Below are 14,895 nucleotides of genomic sequence, written 5' to 3' on the forward strand. Positions count from 1 at the left end.
TATCTTAAAAATTGGGGGTATTTCTATTTTACAGGGCCAAGTAACCATGAAATTGTATTGCATCTTTTGGCAATGAAAATACATAGTAATCATAGGAAAGCAATCGGGTGATTACTCTCCCCTCAACTGGGGTGTTTATTAGCTGAGCCATTACACGTGTCAGTTACTCTTTAACCCCTGACAAGGTAGCTTAAAATCCTCTTGGGAGATGCGTCAATAAAAGGTTGTTTATAAGCACCGATGCTGTCCCAGGCCCTGAACTAGTTGGTATATAAAAATGAATGAGGTGCATTGTAGTGAGCATGACGAGGCCTGGAAGAAGAGCCAGTTATGCTGAGATAGCCCAGATGGGAGAGAATGATCACCCTCCACCCTGGGGGTTGCATGCCCCCTCATGGATGCCTGCAGTGGCCATGGGGAGGCAGTCCCAGCTCCTGGAAGAACCCTAGCCGTGAGAGCCAGTTTGGGTCCTCTGTCAAACGTGCCAGCTTTCCTTTTGCCCCCATTTTGGACAACAGCAAAGACACACCCAGCCGTCTACGACCAGACCCTACTCTCAGATCTCTGCATGTCTCCTGCCTTCAGCAAGACAGAGATCTCTGGGCTTCTTTCCTTTGCTGTTGGTTGGCAGCTGGAGAGCTGACTGGGTCCACTTTTACATTCCTTGTTGCCACTTATTCAGCCAGGCGCTCTTGTTCCATTTCCCTGTCCCCAATCCTCAGTGCTCTGCTCTTTAACCTGTTCTTCAACACGGTGGACGTATGTCCTCAGTGTATTGGACATACGTTCTTCCATCGTCATGTGGGGCTTTGCTGCACAGTGCATGAAGAAAAGCAGTGTGAAGTTGCCAGGAATATGATCAGATGGGTGCTTCAGGTCTCACTGCTGGGGCACAGGCTATGTTTTGAGTAGTTGGTGCTGAGCTAGGCTGCTCCTGGGTCTGAGGATGCAATGCCCAGTCCGCGCTGCTGATGGTTTTGGGGCAGCTTGCCTCTATGAGGGTTCCCTACGGCCCCCCCTCACCATGGCCCTAGCTCCTGCGTGCTGGCTATGAGCTGTCCTCTCACTCCCATGTGGGATGACCCCTTTGGAGGGAGGGTGGCCGTGGACTCTGCTGAACCCTCTGGCTGTCTGGGCTCCAGGCAAGCAGAGTCTTGTTCTCTGAGAGCTGCGGTTTGCTAAGGTCAGAGGTACATCTAGGGCAGGAATGTCCCGGCAGCTCCTCAGCCTTCAGAGCGCGGATACCTTGCTCATATGAACTTGCCCAGCATCACTCCTCCAGCAGTGTCCCAAGGCCACGTGTGTGACCTCTGTTGTACTGTCGGAGGCCACGCGTCAGCCATGAGGGAAAGTGTTCCAGTAATCCGTTGCTCTGAGGAGGCAGGTGGGCCTGATATTGATGAGCACGTGTTCTCTTCTTTCATTAATTCAGAAATGACTTGTAATGTTAAAGGTCAGGAATGGGGGTGAAGCAGGAACAGCCTCTGTAGCTGCCGCTTGAGAGTGGGTCGGAGGGCCTGGCCAGCAGGTACCTTGGACAGCTCCCTGGGGAACTGCGTGGCTGGGCGCTGCCTCTGTCTCTAATCAGCAGCCTGGTTCCTCCCTCGATGTGAATATTTATTCCAGAAGCAAGCGTCGAGAGCCTGCTGTGCACTACACCATGCTGGGACTGGGGAGACCCGGGACGCCAGACAGGGATGTCCCTGTCCTCATGGCGCTTACCTTCTCGTGGGAGATCAGGAATGGAGGCCAGATGCGCTTGTGGCAGGCAGTGCTCTGTGCCAGCGAGTCACAGATGCTGCAAGGACAATGACGTCAGGAAGCTAGGGGTCCTCTCTGAGTAAAGAATGAGAGGAAAGTGGCATTTTAAAACCAGTCACGCAGATGGGTACGGAGGAGCAGGGCTGAGCGCACTTTTGTGGTCCCCCTGGTGTGGAAGGAGCAGAGGCAGGGACGCTGGCGGTATCAACATGGGGGCCGTGTTCAAGGGGCAAAGGGCTTTGGGGGCTGCTTTTAGTGGTAGGGAGTGGGGACAGCCTCTCTGTGGACGTGCGAGCTGGAACCTGAGTGAAGGGAGGGTTGAGTCAGGCAAAGGTGCAGGGAGAGAGCCTGTGCAGAGGATGCTGTGGGCACCCAGGACCTGGGACACTTACCTGGAGGATCGTCTCCTCACAGCCACCAATGTGGCGGGAGTAAAGTCGGAGACACCTCTGTGAACTCACGCTTCACTCACTGAGGTGGGTACAGGCGGCTACACGCGGATGCAGGCAGAGACATGTACATACATGTGTGTCAGCTCACGTGTGCATTTCCTTGCTGTCAGCTGAGGGCCTAGAAGCAGTGACACCCCGGGAGTAATGAGCGCACTTGCTACTTGGATCTTGGTTTCCAATTCTGCTCTCCAGTAAAAGGAACCTGGGTTCTGTGGAGAAGGAGCTGACTAGGGCTGGGCAGGGAGTGGACAAGCTAGCCTGGAGCATCTCTCAGGGCCAGAAAGTGAGGAAGGGCTCACACCACCCTGAAGGGTGGTGTTAACCTATTCATGTGAGTCTGGATGCCTGATCTAATCACCACCTCCAATATTGGGTATTACAGTTCCACAGGAGATTTGGTGTGGACACAGACCCAAACCCCGTGTCAGCAGTGGTCACTGATGGCTGAGAGCAGGTGCGTGGGGGTGCATGGGGCTGAATTCAGCCAGGATGAGGGGGCATCGAATAAGTGGGGTCAGAGGGCATCAGTAAGTCTGAGAAGTGTGACTCTGAAGGGAGAGGGAAGCTCAGATGGGGGCAGGTAGAACCCGGGGTGGGGGATCCCCCAGCGGTGATCCCTGGGTGTGTGAGGCTGCTGGGATTGTTTTTCAGTGTAGGAGAGGTGAGGATGTGGGGTCCTGTGCAAGGTTTCCCCATGCAGGGCTGTGACTCAGCAGCAGAGGGGCAGGCGCGGTAAGCTGTGGAATGAAAAAGAACAGGTTCTGACAGGACATGCAAAAGCCAGGCTCTTTTCCCTACATTCCAGTGACTTAGGGAATATTCGGGGCTCTGAGTAGGGTGTCCCTGGCCTCCGTGGATTGGCAAGTGAGCCTCAGCGAAGCCGGCCTCCTGAGCCTGGGAGTTTCCATTTCCAGTTTGGTGAAGGCCACCTCTCGTTTGAGATCCCCTGTTGCCTCCAGGGCCTTGGGGACACCCTCATCGGTTACTTACTCGGCTTCAGAGTGGCTCCTCACACGCATCCCATGCAGGCGGGGAGGGATTCTCTGGTGAACGGTGAACATCTCCAAGCTGTACTTTTCCTGTCCCCCAGTGATTTGATTCTTTTTTCTAAGAAAAGGATACATTTACTTTTGCCAGGTGAGTATTGCAAGATGACTTCATTTGACTTACGACATTTATTAAATTCCTTTCTAGTGATATCCAGAAGGCCACTTGAATTTTAATCGTGACACTTCTACTGCCCATATCCCGAAGCGTGTCTTTAATCACCACTCTCTGCTCCTCACACAGGCTGGTTGTAAATTACAGGGGATGAGAGATGGCACTTGTCTCCCTGGGCTTTGCATCTGGTCATTCCGCCACCATTTGCCTCCTCTCCTGGGGGTCGGAGCCGCCTCACACCACACCAAACTCAGGGTGGACTCCTGCTGGGGGGGGAGTTCTCCCACTCCATGCCCCAGGGCAGGTGCTTCGGAGTTTCGTGGAGTGTGAGAATCTGTGGCCAGAATGCTTCTACACATGGAGGCTCTGAATTGCCCACTGGTTGCCAAACAGATCTGGGTCCTTTAAGGAAAAGGTTTATGTAAGTATTTCACGGAAGCCCTGGTGGGTCCGTGTTCTCTGCGGCGTCCTGAGCTCGGATGGAGGGTGTATCTGCCCTAGTTGGGTGTTTACCTGTGCATTGTGGGCGAGCGAGTTCCTGATGCTCACCTCGAGGGGCTGCTGCTGGGACCGAGGAAGGTTTTCCCTGTGAGAATTGGCAGACGTTTTCTATAAAGGGATAGATAGTAAACATTGCAGGCTTGCGGGTCATGTGGACTTTTTCACAGCTTCTCTGCTGTCATAGCACAGAAGCAGCCACAGATGTGGACAGCGGGCGTGGCTGTATCCCAGTGAGTCTTGCTCCTGAGGCACCAGCGAGCCGTGGTTTGCTCACCAGCCCTGACCAGTAGCAAGCGCCTGGCCCTGTACCATGCACAGGGTAGGCGTCAGGTAAGATTGTCTCCCCACAGCCCTTGTCACTGGGGTTTTGCCAGCTGTGCTGCTGCCCACCTTCTGGGCTTTATTGCCAGGCAGTGATTGTTACTAAGTTTTTATAGAAAGTGTAACTGGGGGTCTAGGAGCATAAGCACTTTGCCCAGGGTCCCCTTCCCTTTCATGTGTCCCAGTTGCTTGTATTTTTGCCTCCCATGCTGGAGGCATGCTGGGCTCCAGGGCCCTGCTGAGGCACCACGCGAATGGGGTCCCAGTCTCTCAGTTACTCTAGGCCATGGATGGCTGGAGCAGAGGCCAGGAGCTAGGGCTGCCACTGCCAGTCCACAGCTCCATCTGGCCGGAGCTGCGGTCAGTGTGCTGTGGCAGTGAGGGCGCTGTGGCTCCCAGTCTGTGGAACTGGTACCTTGTCAGCCTGTTCGAGAGAAAGAGAGAGAGAATCTGATACAGGGACATTGGGATTCAGCGTCGCAGCGTTCAGATTTCCATGAGGGAGGAGCTCTCTGATTGCGTTCCTCCTGTGCCCTGTGGGTCTGGCAGTTTGGCAGTGCCATTTCTGAGATGCAGCCCCACAGTCCAGGACACCAGTCATGCCAGCCAGGGGAATGGGGTAGAGGTCAGGGCCAGGGCCAGGGCCTCCAAGCATGTGAAATGCTGGCTGCCTGATGGGACCCCCATCTGTCCGCTGCTGAGAGCCCACGCAGAACCCTGCAGGCCCTGAGACACATCTCCTAGAGGTAGCTTCGATCAAGAAGCAACCTGTTCTGCCACTGATGCATCCTCATGGCACCTGCTCCTTGTTCACTAGTTTAGGTGAAATCTCTTCATTGTATTCATTGTCTTCAGCATGACCAGTATAAGCCTCACCATCCCTGGGGTGGGTGCCTCAGCAGGTAGCTGGAGTGGGGGCCTGCACTTTGCAGATGTCCCTCATATCTCTCAGGGCAGAGCTTGATACTGGCTACCTTGGGCCCAGAATCACTCAGCCCACGTGCAGTTATCCGCGCCTGCTCCAGGTCAGGCTCTGTTCTTAGCACTCAGGCACAGCCACGGGAAATCTGGGCCTGCTGTCGAGGGCACTTTTCCCAGAGACGGATGCTGACAGCAAACCAACAACATCTCTCAGGCACTTTTTTTTCAGTGATGAGGCCAGGAAGGCCTCAGGGAGGGTGTCCAGGGGTGGGGGAGGGGCCCTGAATTGAGATCTGCGCCACATGATGGTTCCAGTGGGAGGATGTTTCAGGTCTTGAGTGCCTGGGCCAGAACAGAACAGGTGAAGCGTGTGGGGAGCAGCAGGCAGGGCAGGGCGAGGGGCCCAAGGTCAGGGCCAGGATGCAGCCGCCCCGGGGCTGGCTGGAGAGGCGCAGCGCACCTGTGGTGCTCCAGGTGAGAGACTCGGCGTGGTCAGGAAAAGCCGCTGTGGGGACTGAGATGGCGAGTGGGGGCCCTATCTAAGCAGCAGCCCCTGCCACCTGCCGTTTCACAGTCTGGCTGGCGGCCGATAGCAAGAATGTGATACAGGTGCCCAGGTGTGCTGGGGATGTAGTTGGGCACCTCATCTTCCTGGGGGTTGGGGAGGCTTCCTGGGGAGACATGTGCAGGGTCGGTGCTAAGCTGTAACTGAGCAGGAGAAGGAGGGTGGAAGGGTGCAAAGAGGGTCCCTCTACAGGGCACAGAGCAGGTGTCCAGAAAATGAGTGAGAGCTGCCCTGAGGAAGAGCGTTCCAAGGCTCTGAGGGGCAGGTGGGTGCAGCATGCTCTATATGAGGTGTGGTTGAGTGTGACTGTGCCAGGGTATTTGGATGCCAGGGCAGGACCGAGGCTGCCAGACTCACGTGGGAGGCTCTGCGTGCCTTGCCCAGATGTTGCATTTTATCTGGGGCCGATGCTGGGGAGGAGCCTAAGCAGGACAGGGGTCCCCCTTTCACCCTCAGTCCTCATAGTAGCCCAGGGAGCTGGGCACTTGGGCGGAAGGGCATTGTCAAGGCTGTGCAGCCTGGCACTCACCTCACCCACATTCCATCAGGTCAGAGTAGGGGGCTGACTGCTGTGTTTCTCTCAGGCCCTGCCCTTCCCGGAACCTTCGGCTCTGTGCCTCTGTCCTGTGCCGTGCTATGCTGAGACCCTCCCTCTGGCTCCTATCGCTGGGGATTTGTGCTGGATGTAAGCACTTTACTGGCTGGTCACTCACTTCCTCTGCTATTTGGGTGTCCTCAGCCCTGCATTTCCCAGGAGTCCTTTGGACCTGCTGTTCCGGCTCCTTTGGAAGCTGAGGGTGGACAGTGTGCTCCAAGTAGCGTACCTGTTGGGTCCTCCGCACTGTGTGCCAGGCAGCACCCCATGGGGCTCTCCTGAATGTCCCAGGTGCCACAGCTTGGATTCTGTGGGTCAGGAGTCAGTGAAACTGATGACCAGGTTAATTTGGTAAAGTTGGAGAAGCTGGTCTCCATACATTGTGCTTTCTCGTGAGCCCATTGAGATTTGAGGCCGTAAGCTTTCCATGCCCGCCCACCCGCAGGAATTAGGTGTAGATCACTGCCAGCTGGGGAGGGATTTTGAACTGAGAATGTTCAGCAGGACGTGGCTTGCTGCTGCTGTGTTTGGAGGGAGGAGCTGGAGGGTGGATGTTTCCACTCCTTCAGAGTAGCCGTGAAGTCAGTGTCCTGCGGATTTAGAGCCGTGTTTAAGGAAGTGTCTGGCAAGTCCTTAGCGACTTTAAGCTTGCCTTCTTCATGTGTCAATCACGTTGGGTTTTATCAGAGCTTATTCGGGGCTCCAGGACTCTGCGGGAGATGCTTTCTTCCCTCCGCAGGCCTGGCACGCTCCAGCACCTTTGGACAGGTGTGTGAGGACCCCACGGTCTGGGGTCTGGGTGCCTCCGGGAAATACTGACTCCCCAGGTGGGCTCTCAGGACCCCTGTCAACACTGTGGTCCTTCACGTGGGGCAGTCGCTCCTCGCTCTGCGGACAAAATACCAAGCTGTACTTGGAGCAAGAAAAGTGATTTGTGTAATGTCTTTGGGCCCCTTCTTGTAATTTACAATAGAGAAGATCTGTGTTCTTTCTGAAGTTACTTGATGGGGGTTGTGAACTGTGGCAGCTGGCACCCGGCTGCACCGGCGGCTCCGTGTTCATGTCACTCGGACTCTGTGGGCAGCTGTGATGCACAGCCATGGTCGTGGCTGTGCTCCTCCGCGGTTTGGCGGTCCACTCTCTGAGGACTCGGTCCAGGCCCCCCGACTCCACAGACGTTCAGCTCCTCCCGGAAGTGGCCATGCAGAGGTGTCAGGCGGCACCGTTGTAATCGATAGTGGGTGACCGGTCCGAATACATCTCCTTGTACTTGCTCCGAAGTAGACAGGAATCCTTAGCCAGCTCCAGGGTTTGAATTCAATGGTAATGACATTTCCTAAGGAGAGATCAGAGAGTCTTTTTGAATAGTAAAACAGGCAGCAGAGCAGGCTCTGTTGTGACTCTTTTTTTCCCACGGAGGTCATTTCTTGCTCACCAGTCCCTTACTGAGGCCCAACTGTATGAACCAGGACAGTCAATATAAAAAGCAGCTGCCAACCATGTGGGGACTGGCTGTGATCTGTGGCCACGGTGGCCTGTGAGCGGCTGGTTTCCGTCATTCATCCAGGAAGCAGGTGCTCTGCGGGGTGGAGTGGGGCTTGGTCTTGGTCCCAGAGCCCGTGCCCCTTCTGGTGGCTGCAGCCTTGTCTCCACGATCTCCCCACACCTGGCACTGCACCCTACAGCACCCCCAACCTCTGATTTTCAGAGGTGAGTGGAGAAAGCAGCAATTCTTAGTGGGGACGGCCCTGGGCAGAGGTGGAGGTGAGAAGACCCGGGCCGAAGAGGTTCCCGGCCGTGGGCGCTGGTGAGGGGGAGACAGGGCCCAAGCCCCTCAGATGGACTGGGTGACGCTCCCTGGGTGGAGGATGTGAAGTGGGTCCACCTGTGGGTGTCTGTGTGTGTGGGCACACAAGGCCATGCCCCCCAAGGAGGGTTTCCAAGTCCAAGTCACTTACAGGATGCCCGGAGGGCCCCTGAGTAAGATGGCCAGCTGTTTCTGACAGGTCAGGGCTCGGGGGAGCGGAGTGCACAGTCCTTGCCCCCACTGTGCAGGGCTTCCCTCTGGGACGTAGTGGTATCAGTAGGTCCAGCTGCTTTCCTGGAGGAGAGTCATAGGCCTGTTAGGTCCCTGGCAGGCTGGGAACGCTATGGGCCCCAGAGCCCCTGTACCTCCCTTAGGGACTGGTCGGGATTTGTGGTGGGGGACCGCCTGGGAACACCTGTTGAGTGAGGGTGTGGTAGGGGCCCGCTGGGAAGGGTTGCTCCCACCTGGCCTTGTGAAGTTGTGGCCACAGGAGAGAAGCCAGGGACACAGTGCCACTCACACTTGAGAGCTGGGCCCCGGAATGGGCATTGGACTTGGTCTCTGTGGCACTGGGTGTGGGACTGGCTCTGTGGGTAGGGAGACTAGGGCTGAACATGAAACACACCTTTCCACTGAAGCTGCTGCTGCCATAGAGCACAGGCCCCTGACGCAGTGTCTCCTCCCTGCATGTGTCCAGGTTTTGACTGAAGAGGAGTCAGCTGTTGATGCCTGAGTTGATTATCTCCAGGGGCCCCTCTGGGGCCCCTCAGATCCCAGACCAAGGCTGCGGGAACAGCGGGATCCCAGGTGCAGGGCCTGAGCAGGCCGCCTGGGGGCGTGTTCCCCAAGACTGTGAGAAAGGCTGGTGGGGCCGCCCCACATCAGGCCACAAGAGTTTACTTTCTATGGGGCATTTTTGCTGAGCTTTGAGATGATACATTCATTAATATGTTATCTGCAGTGTTACCTTAAGCAGCTTGTCTGACTGCTTTGGGCCTCCTGTGGGACGAAGCCCCAGAGGAGGGCTTGCTTTCACTTGCTGTGAGGATTTGTGTTTTCTTAGTGAGAGGGTGTGGCGGAGGAGGGCTCAGGGACCTTCCCTCCCCACATGGCGCAATTCTGTGATACACCAAGGCCAGTCCTACCCTCTCGCTCGAAATGCATGGCCTGGGAAGATTTCTGACGAGACGAGAAAGGAATACAGAATATTGATGAAAGTTGTGTATTAAATAAAAACCGTACACTTTTAGGAACATGATGGAATCGTATCTTGTGGCTGGTGACTGAAATCATATCCCTGAAGAGTTGAGTGGATCACCTGTGCCGGGCAGCGTGCTGGGCGCTAAAGGTGGGGGGGGGGACGCAAACCCTCAGCACAGCTGTGTGCTGGGAACAGATAGACAGCCCTGGGCCGGCAGTGAGATGGAGCCACCAGTGATGGTGACCAGAGGCCAGGCCTGCATTTTGACGGGACTTTGAGAATGAACACTCAATAGACCTCATCCTTGATGGGGGAAGAAGCTTGCACCATCCTGTGCAGGATTCAGAGCTGGGGTCTTCAGAGCCTGTCGGGTGCCCTGGAGAGGCGTGGAGGCTGTGTGCTTCCCATGCTCCTGCTGTCTGCCCCTGCGTCTTGCCTTTGCTCGGGCTCGGGCTGTGCCGTTTTCTGCTGCAGACTCTGCTCCCATCTCTGTGTTGAGCTGCCCACAGGACTTCTGCTCCAAAGTGCAGAGCTGACTCCAGCCCGGAGACTAAGGGCAGCCCCTTAGTCTTTCTACACGGCCTCCTTCCCAGACCATGTGGGTGGGTATCCTCTTTGCAAGTTGGTGCTCTTTCAATGAAAGGCACAAGAAAAAAGCCAGAGCAGGTCCCAGTGGAGGCAAGATGCCTGCCAGTCCACCCCAGGCTGCCCCAGCTCTGCTGTTCTTGCTGTGGTTGTGGATCCTGGGACTCTGCTCTCTGGGTACAGCTGAGAGAGGAGCCCAGGCCCGGCCCTGCAGCTGAGAGGTGTGTGTGGACCCATCTTATTTGTGAGGTGTGGTTTTAGGGTTTCACACTGCAGGAAGGCTCCCCTCAGGGCACCCCCTTAGCATTTACTGGGTCAGTCCAAGCCCAGGGTCACCCACGGTCTCTGTCAGGTAGGGAAAGAGTGGCATCCAGCCAGAGGCTGGGACATGGAGGATGCATCACCTTCCAGGACAGGGTGGTGAGGCCCCAGTGCATCTAGTCCCACTGTCACTTGCTGAGACGGTGCTCAGGAGTCTCCAGCCAGGGTCCCTGGTTACAGAAGCCTCCTTGGCAGGCAGAGGACAAGTAGTAAGGGGTGAAGACATCCATAGTGGCTGCTGCTGGGCCTGAGGAGCATGGGGCAGACAGAGCCGTGGGAGGCACTTAGAGCTCCCTCAGGCCAGGCCTCTCCCGCCAGCTCCCGTCCCTTGCCCTTCCTCTGCCGCCCCTGCGCAGGCCGCTCCTGCATTGCTTCTCCTGGTGAACGGAGGTTGCTGTGGTCCTGTGTAGGCTGGGACGGGGAAGAGCTGTCTTTGCTGTTGCCCAGCTCTGGGGGGAGGTGGGACCCCTGCCGTGCCATTATCAGGGGCAGTGTTGGGGTGAGGGGCCTGCACAGGACCCTTTGGACAGGGTGGCACCCATGCAGGGGCATACCTGACTGCCCACATGAGCTCTGGATTTATAGGTTCTTCTTTCAGGGTCTCCTGTAGCCTGGTAATTACCTTCATTTTTATGTATTCTGGAAGAAATCCAAACAGGAGAAGTTAACCAGGAATTGCTTTCAGGGGCTTGGCCTTGTGTGTCCCCAGCATGGGGAGCATTCTCCAGGTTTCCAGTCCAATTTTCCGTGACCTTTTGTTAATGGCCGGGAAGAGGAGGCCGGCGCTCGGCCTGGGTCCCCAGTGTGGCGCACGCAGCTCTGCTGAGCGCACATTGCACTCTTCCTTTCTGGGTCCTTCGTGACCAGGCTTGTGATACTAGGACAGTGCCCTGGGCCATCCGTCAGCTTCACGCCACTGTTCCGGTATTGACATTTCCCGATATTAACCTCCCAGCCCCTGGACGAGCCTCTTGGAACTTAATTGTTGAGCACACAGAAGTGTGTGTGGGAAGGAAGAGCAGGTCCCCAGGCTGGGTTCACTCACACCTCTGGGGCGCTGGGCGGAGGGACCCAGTGTGGGTGGTGCTGTCCTGAGTAGACCTGCAGACACCATGCACTTCTCCGCTGCCCTCCTACAGTTTTCTAAAACGTTAATTCTAAAAGTTTCATCCTGAGAGTGCATGTATATTGCTGAAACTTGACAGAGATTAAAGAAGGAAACCCTCCCCTTCGAATATATCCAAGCCAACATGAATGGCCACCACTGAAGCAGGTGCTCATGTCTCTTCTCTCCCTTTCTACGAGTGTTGGTAAAACGTCATACAAATCAAGCAGTACGTAAACGTTTCTCTGCCTCCGTCACCGTGCCCGGTCGTAATGCTTTCCGTGTTAGTCCGGGGGCTTTGTAGCTCTTGTTTCAAATCGTTGCACAGTATTCTGGCCTGTGGCTGGATGACAGTGTACTTAGATGTGGTGGGGTGACCTTTCAGTGTGATTATGACTGAGAGATGATAAATTTGCGCTGAAAGCTTCTCCTGTGTTTAGAAACAGCCCCGTAAGAGAAGTGTTCAGGAGAGGGGCTGCTGGTGGGCGCGTGCCTTGTGTTGGAGGAAGTCGGCGCAGTCGGCCAGCAGTCCACGAGGGGCGTTTTCTTTCCCCTTCCCATGACTGGCCATTTTCCTTCCCTCATTGTTCCTGATTTGGTTAAGCAGTAGACAGGAGCACCCATGTTCCATTTTTATTTCCATGGGCGCTATTTAATTTCAGAAGTTTCCCATGTTCTTCGCAGCTGGCTGTGCTGTGTTTTTTAGGTAACCTGTCGCTTCATCCGTGGTGTCTAAGCTGGAGCGCGTCGGTTCACTCACACACGTGCTTGGTACCGCACGTGCGGCGTCTCCAGGCACTGCTTGGGCCCTGATTCTACGAGCTTGCCCTCGGCACGGAATACAGGGTGGTCCCGGGAGACAGCTGCTAAGAGCAACCAGAGACGTGTGGGTCCCGGAGTCGGGTTGCAGGCCGTGGAGGGGCTCCGTAAGGACCTCAGTGAGGGCAGAACCTGGGCGGGGGGAGGAGGGGGAAGTGGCCGGAAGCAGCCCGGGAGGAGCCTGTGGTGTGTCTGCCATGCTGTGGGCAGCAGGTGGACTGGCTTTCGCTCTGACCCTGGGTGGCAGCTCCTGGTCACAGTGTCGCTGGATGAGGAGACTGACACACCACCATGGGGGAGGGAAGAGAGAGGGTAGCAGCCTTGAAGACCTTCACAGCTGCCTAGGGACAGCAGTGCTCCCTGCTAAGGAGACCTGCCTGGGGCGGTGGCTCTGGGGCCTCCCCAGGGGGCTCCATGGGTTCTGGGGGCCGGGTCAGTGTAGGGACCATCCTTCCCTCAAGGCTGTAGTTAGTAGAAAGGAGCTGAGGGGTGGGAGCAGGGAGGTGCTCCTACCTCTGCTTCAGCAGAACATTCCAGTAATCTTGTTTCTAAATACATAAACCTCCAGTTTCCAGACTAGAGCAAATTTCCCTATAATTGCATTTCTCAGAGAAGGTACTTGGTTATACATAATTACTAAAATTTAATTTTTAAATCTTTGTAAGACTTTTTTTTTTTTTTAAACTATTCCCGAATGCACAGATTTGGAAGATACCATCTTTCCAACCTTAAAGGACGGTCTGGTTGTGGAATTATGGTCCTCAGCCGTGCGCCTCTGCCCCTCCTGGACTTGCTTCAGGGCCGGCCCTCGGGGCTGCAGGCGGGGCTTAGGGAGCTGGGACATCCGTGGATCTCAAAATGCCCTTCCCGTAGAGGGCCTGGTGATTCTCCTGCAAGGCTGGGCCAGCAGTGCTTTTCAGGTCCCCTCAAAGGGTGGGCCTGTGCCAGGCTGTGGGGCTCCACTGGAGGAGACCCTCTGTGACAGGAGCAGGTGGGCGCTCCTGCTTGTGCCCCAGCTGCTTGCGGGGGTAGGGGGCGGCCGGCGCTTTCTGACAGCCCCAGGGCTGCTCCCATCTGGCTCCCCTCCTACCTCTCTTGTTCCTCTGCTCCCGCTATATTCTGTGATGGGTGGGGAAGAGTCCTTCTCTGGTTTGTATTCTGGGATTAAGTTTGCTTCAGCGGTGCTCTCCTGGCTACCTGCTCTTCCAGAATCTTGCCCTGAGAGGCGGTCACTGTGTGGAGGTGAACAGAGGCGGAGGGTGTTGCCACAAGCACAGCTCACAGTGTGCTTTCTCAGCCTCCAGGGAATCTGCATGCGTGGACAGAAAGCACAGAGCTGGCGGGATGCCTCCTCGGCGGAGGGCTGGCTCTCACTGGGCTTCCCTCCAGCAAGGTGTCTGGGTCCTCTGTCACTCTGAACGTGGCCTCATTTGGAGAGCGGCAGACAGCCCAGAAAGCCAAGTCTGGAGTTAGAATGGGATGTTTTCAGTGTTCTAACTTGCTTTTATCAACACTTATTTACAGTCATTTGCATTCATTTTGAATACTTGAGTCCGTTAGGAAATACTGAATCATTCCGTGGTCCAGAAGTCGGGCTTGTGCCCATTGAGGAGGTACCCATTGGCCATGCAGCCTGTGTGGCCTCCTAGTACCAGCCAGGGAGTCCCCTTTGAGAGGCAGGCACAGCAGGAGAGCCCAGGGATGCCTGGGAGGGACCCCTAAGGTGAGGAGGTCGGAGGCCGGGAAGGAAGATGGGCTTGGTCCATTTAGAAGGAGGCGGCCTGATGGACGTGCCCCCTGGGATACACTGTGTACAGAGAAAGGACCCGGAGACCCTCCCACAGTGGGGAGGGAGCTTACCTGGGGTCACGCAGCATGGTGTGCCCAGGACATTGCCTGCCAGTATTGCACCAGGCTTTTCTGTGGGGATGGCCCTGTGCTTGCCCGGCCACACCATGGCCCCCTGCTCTGAGGGGCAGTGGCCGGAGGCTGTGTCCATCCTGAGCAGGATCCTCCTGTCACCATACACAGCACTGTGCAGGCTCCGTGGGGCAGTCAGGACCACAGGAGGGCGGCCTCCCACAGTCCCCAGGGCGTCTTCCTGCCTCTCCAGGCCACTGCCCCCAGTCAGGGACTCCAGGCTCACCATGTGACGGTGACCTGTCTGTCAGTTCATTGCGGCTGCCCGGCCGGTCTTCTGTGGGACCCAGTGTCCTCCTGTTGGTGGTCTTGCGGTCTTGGTAAAAACCCTGGATGCCACGCAGCCGTGACATGCTGGGTCGCTGGCTGGGCTTCCGTACACCTGTACACTGGCTCCCTCTTCTTTGCCTGTGTGGACACTGTCACATCTCTGTCATTTGACTTTGGCACCTTTACTGTGTCCGAGTGCTGCCCCAAGCATCGTGCCCACCAGCAGCCCAGGGCTTCACTGCTTCGTGCCCCTCCCCTCTGGCCTGGGGGTGGGGTCTCCTCCGACACCTGGCGCCGCCTCCTGTTCCGCTCTCTTCTCTCCCTGCCTGCAGGTGTGGTGGGCCGGTCTTTGTTTCTCAGCTCTGCAGTGGAGAAGGTGAGGGGCCAGGGCCCCTCCTGAGAGGCAGAGCCTGGGGCTTTGCTCTCCTAGTGCCCCTCAGGAGGACACCTCCTCTCTGGAGGCCACAGCTGCCTGCAGGACCAGCAAGCAGGGGGGCCTGCCCCAGGGCTGCCTCGTCAGGCCCACTGGGAGGCCTGCTTTCCCAGAGCCCTTCAAGGAGATGGGCAGCACTTCTCTCCCACTTGGGGCA

The 14,895-nt window shown here is 56.5% G+C and overlaps 1 protein-coding gene across 19 annotated transcripts in view; it reads left to right on the plus strand.

Moving 5' to 3' along the window:
• The window catches only part of TBC1D22A (TBC1 domain family member 22A), a 508,739-nt gene that overhangs the window by 295,080 nt on the left and 198,764 nt on the right, over positions 1–14,895 (plus strand). The gene's annotated exons all lie outside the window — the stretch shown is intronic.

Source organism: Callithrix jacchus, chromosome 1, assembly GCF_049354715.1.
Source record: "Callithrix jacchus isolate 240 chromosome 1, calJac240_pri, whole genome shotgun sequence".
Classification (NCBI taxonomy): domain Eukaryota; kingdom Metazoa; phylum Chordata; class Mammalia; order Primates; family Cebidae; genus Callithrix; species Callithrix jacchus.